Source organism: Phacochoerus africanus, chromosome 12, assembly GCF_016906955.1.
Source record: "Phacochoerus africanus isolate WHEZ1 chromosome 12, ROS_Pafr_v1, whole genome shotgun sequence".
In the NCBI taxonomy this organism is placed as follows: Eukaryota; Metazoa; Chordata; class Mammalia; order Artiodactyla; family Suidae; genus Phacochoerus; species Phacochoerus africanus.
In genome coordinates, this window is record NC_062555.1 from 23,053,622 (window position 1) to 23,060,474 (window position 6,853).

The window sequence follows — 6,853 nt, forward strand, 5'->3', positions numbered from 1 at the left end:
CGCAGCATATGGAGGTTCCCAGGCTAGGGGTCAAATCAGAACTGTAGCCGCTGGCCTACACCACAGCTCAGGGCAACGCCAGATCCTTAACCCACTGAGCGAGGCCAGGGATTGAACCAGCATCCTCATGGATACTAGTCGGGTTCATTACCACTGAGCCACCGGGAACTCCGATAAATTTTAAAGTTCTTTTCAATAGCTTTTAAGAATCATGTATTTTACTGTGAAGTCATATAGAAAGATGAAATGTTAACATTTGTGGAATGACTTTATTTGAAATTAATGAACTATGTATAATACTAGAAATTCTTAGTTCAAGTAAGCAGAAATAGGAGGAATGGCACCCAAGTTAGGAACTTCCACATAGTGCCTTTGCTTAGAATGTCCTTGGAGCTTATAAACAAGTGATGAACTGGAATTCGAACTTTTCAAATTCTTTGCCCTTGTTCCAAATGAGAAGAGAGCTACAGGAGTTCCCATCGTGGCTCAGTGGTTAAGGAATCTGACTAGGAACCATGAGGTTGCGGGTTCGATCTCTGGGCCTTGCTCAGTGGGTTAAGGATCCGGCGTTGCTGTGAGCTGTGTGGTGAAGGTTGCAGACGTGGCTGGGATCCCGGGTTGCTGTGGCTCTGGCATAGGCCGGTAGCTACAGCTCCGATTTGACCTCCAGCCTGGGAACCTCCATATGCCATGAGAGCGGCCCTAGAAAAGGCAAAAAAAAAAAAAAGAAAAGAAAAGAAGAGAGCTACAGGAGGGGGCTCACCTATCCACAAACTGGGTGATAAGTCCCCTTTGAATCAGAGTTAAACATAGTTATCATGATATTCATTTAAGTTTATATGTCCTTGGATATTACTTACATGTTTAAACATTAGTGATATGAAAATTTCTATTCAACTGGGAAAAAACTAAACTATGAAAATAAAGTTTCTTTTTTTTGTTGTTGTTTTTTTAGGGCCGCACCTGCGGCATATGGAGGTTTCCAGGCTAGGGGTCCGATGGGAGCAGCACCTGCTGGCCTACGCCACACCCATAGCAACGCAGGATCTGAAACACGTCTTTGGCCCACACCACAGCTCATGGCAACACTAGATCCTTAACCCACTGAGCAAGGCCAGGAATAGAACCCGCATCCTCGTGGATATTAGCTGGGTTCGTTAACCACTGAGCCACGATGAGAACTCCAAAAATAAAGTTTCTAAATATCAATTTACAACAATTGCTCTTGGTATGTTAAATCAGTTGTAATAATAAACATGAAGCGTAAATTTAGGTGGGCATCAGAAAGTTCTATGGCTTTGTCTCCAAGAACTCTGTAGACTTAGGGCTCGGGGGGCCTGGAGGTCATCTTAGTTCTGTTCATTTTATGGCCCAGGAAGCTGAGGTCCTCCCTTCCCACCCTAGCATTCTTTTGTGACGCTGGGTCTTCTTAGACATTTAAAAAGAAAAACTTTTGTAAGTCAGGAAGAAAAAGACAAGTACCATATGATATCATTTATATGTGGCATCTGAAATATGGTACAAATGAACCTATCTGTGAAACAGAGACAGACTCACAGATTTGGAGGACAGACTTGTGGTTGCCAAGGAGGAAGGGAGAAGAATGGACTGTGAGTTTGGGGTTAATAGGTTCACACCATTACATTTAAAAAAGGTAGTCATTCCCTCCTGGCTCAGGGTTAAGAATCTGGCGTCACTGCTGTGCCTCTGGTTGCAACTGTGGCACAGGTTCAATCCCTGGCCCAGGCAGGACAGCCAAAAAAAAAAAAAAAAAAGGTTTCCCATCATGGCTCATGGTTAGCGAGTCTGACTAGGAGCCATGAAGTGATGTGTTCGATCCCCGGCCTTGCTCAGTGGATTGAGGATCCAGCATTGCTGTGAGCTGTGGTGTAGGTTGCAGACGCAGCTCAGATCCTGCATTGCTGTGGCTCTGGTGTAGGCTGGCAGCTACAGCTCCGATTGGACTCCTAGCCTGGGAACCTCCAGATGCTACAGGCGGGGCCCTAGAAAAGACAAAAAGACCAAACAAACAAACGAAAAACCCTCCTCTATTTCCTTAGGAGTTCTCTTACGGCCTGGTGAATTAAGGATCCAATGTTGTCACTGCAGCAGTTTGGGTGGCTGCTGTGGCTCGGGTTTCATTGCTGGCTTGGGAACTTGGGCATGGCTTGAGTGTGTCTGAAAAAAACCCAAAAAGGACAAACAACAAGGTCCTACTGTGTAGCACAGGGAACTATATCCAATCTCCTAGGATAGACCATGATAGAAAATAATATTAAAAAGAACATATATGGAGTTCCCGTCCTGGCTCAGTGGTTAGCAAACCCCATTAACATCCATGAGGACACAGGTTCAATCCCTCGCCTTGCTCAGTGGGTTAAGGATCTGGCGTTGCCGTGAGCTGTGGTGTAGCTCGCAGATTCGGCTCGGATCCTGCATTGCTGTGGCTCTGGCGGAGGCTGGTGGCTACAGCTCCGATTAGACCCCTAGCCTGGGAACCTCCATATGCCACAGATTCGGCCCTAAAAAGACAAAAAGGCCAAAAATAAAAAAAAAGTATATGTATAACCGAGTCACTTTGCTGGACAGCAGAAATTGGCACAACATTGCTAATCAAGTATATCTTAATATCTTCATTAAAAAAAGAAAAACACTTTTTGTAAATCCTCAAATTTCCATCGTCTTACTATTTGTTCTTTTTACAAACAAGTGAAGTCACCATTTTATTTTATCACTGGAAAGTACAGATAATGATTTCATTTTACTAATTATTCTTTTTTATTTTTTTGCTTTTTAGTGCTTTTAGTAGCCACCAGCCTACATCACAGCCACAACAACGCCGGATTACCACCTCATGATTCCTCGTCGGATTCGTTTCCGCTGCGCCACAGTGGGAACTCCTGTCCCCTGTTTCTTATTTGTAGGGAATGGGCTTCAGCCTTCATGACCTTCCCTGAGTACCAAAGGGCAGGTTCAAACAGTTGCTGATGAGGAAAAGGAGGGAAGGCCGGAAACAAGTGAGATGCAGATAAGTAATAATAGTGCAGAGTTCCCTCGTGGCCTAGTGGTTAAGGACCTGCCATTATCATTGCTGTGGCTCAGGTCACTGCTGTGGCTTGGGTTTGATCCCTGGCCCAGGAACTCCCGCATGCTATGCACAGGGCTTTTATTTATTTATTTATTTATTTTGTCTTTTTAGCTATTTCTTGGCCTGCTCCCTCGGCATATGGAGGTTCCCAGGCTAGGGGTCGAATCGGAGCTGCAACCACCGGCCTACGCCAGAGCCACAGCAACACTGGATCCGAGCTGCGTCTGCAACCTACACCACAGCTCACGGCAACGCCGGATCGTTAACCCACTGACCAAGGGCAGGGACCAAACCCGCAACCTCATGGTTCCTAGTCGGATTCGTTAACCACTGCGCCAAGACGGGAACTCCATGCACAGGGCTTTTTAAAAAATAGAGGAAAAAAAAAAAAAGAAGAAACAATAGTGCAGCCTTGGGACAGGGTCCTGGTTCCACTCAAAGGAAAGGCATAATATCTTTGAGCTCTTCTGTAGAACTGAAATCCCCAACAAATGGAAAATGTTAAGCACTTGATGAGGCAGTCTTTTTTTTTTTTTAGGAGCCACTCCTGTGGCATATGGAAGTTCCCAGGCTAGGGGTCCAATCAGAGCTACTGCCGCCGACCTACACCGCAGGCACAGCAACATTTCTGAGCCATATCTGTTGGAACTCCAAGGCGGGAGTGCAGGGCGGGAGAGGGCTGGCCCTCGTAGCTGCTGAGGCCTTCTTTGCCTCAAGGCCATCTCCTCTTCCTCCCGCCCACACCCACCCGAACGTCCAGCTCTGAGATGTTATTTAGGGGAAGGACAAAAGCAGCATCTGGGGACATCATGGCACCTTGGCAGCACTGGGTAAGTCCCTGGCATGCACTCCGAGTCCCCTTTGACTCAGTGCGTTTGGTCACTTGGGCAGAAGTGACAGGCTAAGTGGGACTCAGAAGCTGAGTTGGGCTTTCTGCGGCTTGGTTTTTGTGTCTTTGGTTTGAGGCTGCCATTTGCTGGTGAGGATTTTTGTTTGTTCTGGGTCTCTGAGTGAATGCTCTTCCCCGCCCCACCCCACCCCCTTTTTGCAGCTACATCTGAAGCATATGGAGGTTCCCAGGCTAGGGGTGCAATCAGAGCTGCAGCTGCTGGCCTATGCCACAGCCACAGCAGTGCCAGATCCCAGCCACGTCTGCAACCTATGAGGCAGCTTAAAGAAATGCCAGATCCTTAACCCACTGAGTGAAGCCAGGGATTGAACCTGCATCCTCAGGGAGACTATGTCGGGTTCTTAACCCACTGAGCCACAACAGGAACTCTCTGAGTGTTCTTTCAATTAAACATGGGAAGTGCATCTTCCATTCCATCGGATAGTCCCCTAGGGAAAATTCTGGAAGACTGGCCCACCTATTGCTATGAACCTATGACTAAAAAGAGAATGAAATATTACTGTAATTTCGTCAGGTCCATGTACATTCTTGAAAATGAGGAAAGGTGGCCTTTGCATCGTAGCCTAAATTATACTATCCTTCGGCTAGAGTTGTTTGGTTGCAGGAATGGAAAGGCTGGGAATTCTCTCCATTCCATCTGGGCTAGCCTTGGTGTGGCTGACCAGAGCTCTTTTCCATCTCGTGGTCCCCCTAGGATATTTTTACAAATCTGTGAGATCTCTGGTTCTGTCTTTTTTTAATATTATTATTATTACAGTTGACTTACAATATTCTGCCAGTTTCTGCAGTACAGTAAAGTGACCCAGTTATACATATATACATATTCTTTTTTTTTTTTTTTTTTCTATTTTAGGGCCACACTTGGGGCATAGGGAGGTTCCCAGGCTAGGGGTCGAATCAGAGCTGTAGCTGCCGGCCTGCACCACAGCCACAGCAACGCCAATCTGAGCAGCATCTTTGACCTACACCACAGCTCAGGGCAACACTGGATCCTTAACCCATTGAGCAAGGCCAGGGAGCGAACCAGCATCCTCATGGATCCTAGTGGGGTTTGTTAACCACTGAGCCACAAAGGGAACTCCCTACATATATACATATACATTTTTATCTCACATTATCCTCCATCCTGTTCTATTACAAGTGATTGGATATAGCTCCCTGTGCTATACAGGGGAACCTCATTGCTTTGGTTCTGTCTTTATGTATAATTTAACCTGTAAATGACCTCTATAACTGATTTAAAAGTAAGCACTTACGGAGTTCTCATTGTGGCTCAGCAATAACAAAAACTGCTACTATCCATGAGGACACGGGTTAGATCCATGGTCTTGCTAAGTCAGTTGAGAATCTGGTGTTGCCGTGAGCTGTGGTGTAGGTCGAAGATGCAGCTCGGATTGGCATTATTGTGGCTGTGGTGTAGGCCGGCAGCTGCAGCTCTGATTTGACCCCTAGCCTGGGAACCTCCATATGCTGAGGGTGCGGCCCTAAAAAGACCAAAAAAAAAAAAAAAAGTTGGGGGGAGGTGTGTGCGATATTCAGATTTTCTAAGATTGGATAAAAATTAGTTAGGTGACTGAATTTCGTGTCTCCCTCCAAAGTTGTCTTGGAATGCTGGAGTCCTCTTGTGGCACAGGGGGTTAAGGATCTGGTGTTGTCACTCCAGTGGCTTGGGTCACTGCTTCGGCTCAGATTTGACCCCTGGCCAGGGAACTTCCACATGCCCCAGGCGCCTGGCCAAAGAAAAAAAAAAAAAAGTAAATAAAGATGAAAAAACACGAAGTTTTCCTGGAATGCAGCTTTTGATAACGGCTTGTGTGTTCCTTTGCCTTTAGGTGATGTTTTTGAAATCTTTTCACTTTGGGTAATTGAACATGTAGTGTTTGGCATATTCCAAAGTTCTTTTGACCTTCAAAGAACTTTGAGATACTCCAGAGGAAACCTGAGGCATCTCGGAAAAATGCTAAATTAACTAGGATTATTCAATATGCTAAATTAAAGGTAATCAGTCATAATTCTGGTTATTATCACCAAGTTTCTTTATCAATTACATTGTATCTAGATGTTTAACTTGCCCTTTTAAGTCTTTTGTCTTTTCAAGAATTTAGTCTGAGACGCCTTCTGAAGGATTCCACCACAATCAATGTGGAGGAGCCCATGTGGTCAACGGACTAGACTTATTTGGGGAAAAAAATTAGTCTTGGTTTGTCTGTGCTGGATGGAGATGAGGGTTATTTAATTTAATTAATTTATTTATTTTTTGTCTTTTTGCCATTTCTTGGGCCACTCCCGCGGCATGTGGAGGTTCCCAGGCTAGGGGTCCAATCAGAGGTGTTGCTGCCGGGCTACGCCAGAGCCACTGCAACGCGGGATCCGAGCCGCATCTGCAACCCACACCACAGCTCACGGCAATGCCAGATCCTTAACCCACTGAGCAAGGCCAGGGATCGAACCCACAACCTCATGGTTCCTAGTCGGATTCATTAACCACTGCGCCACGATCCTCCAGATTGTTTCAAAAGATACTAAATTCTAGGAGTTCCTGTCATGACTCAGTGGGTAAGAACCCAGCTAGTATCCATAAGGATGCAGGTTCGATCCCTGGCCTCACTCAGTGGGTTAAGGATGTGGCGTTGCTGTGGCTGTGGTGTAGCAGCTGTAGCTCGGATTGGACCCCTAGCCTGGGAACTACCCTATGCCGCAGGTGTGGCCCTAAAAAAGAAAAAAAAAAAAAAAGACCTTAAATCCTAGTTCTGTTCTTTGAAGTCTGTACTTATGAAAGTTACTGTGTTAGCTCAATTTTGCCCTATGTTTAGAAAGAAAGGGATATTACCTAGTGAAGTTATCACAGTGTAATT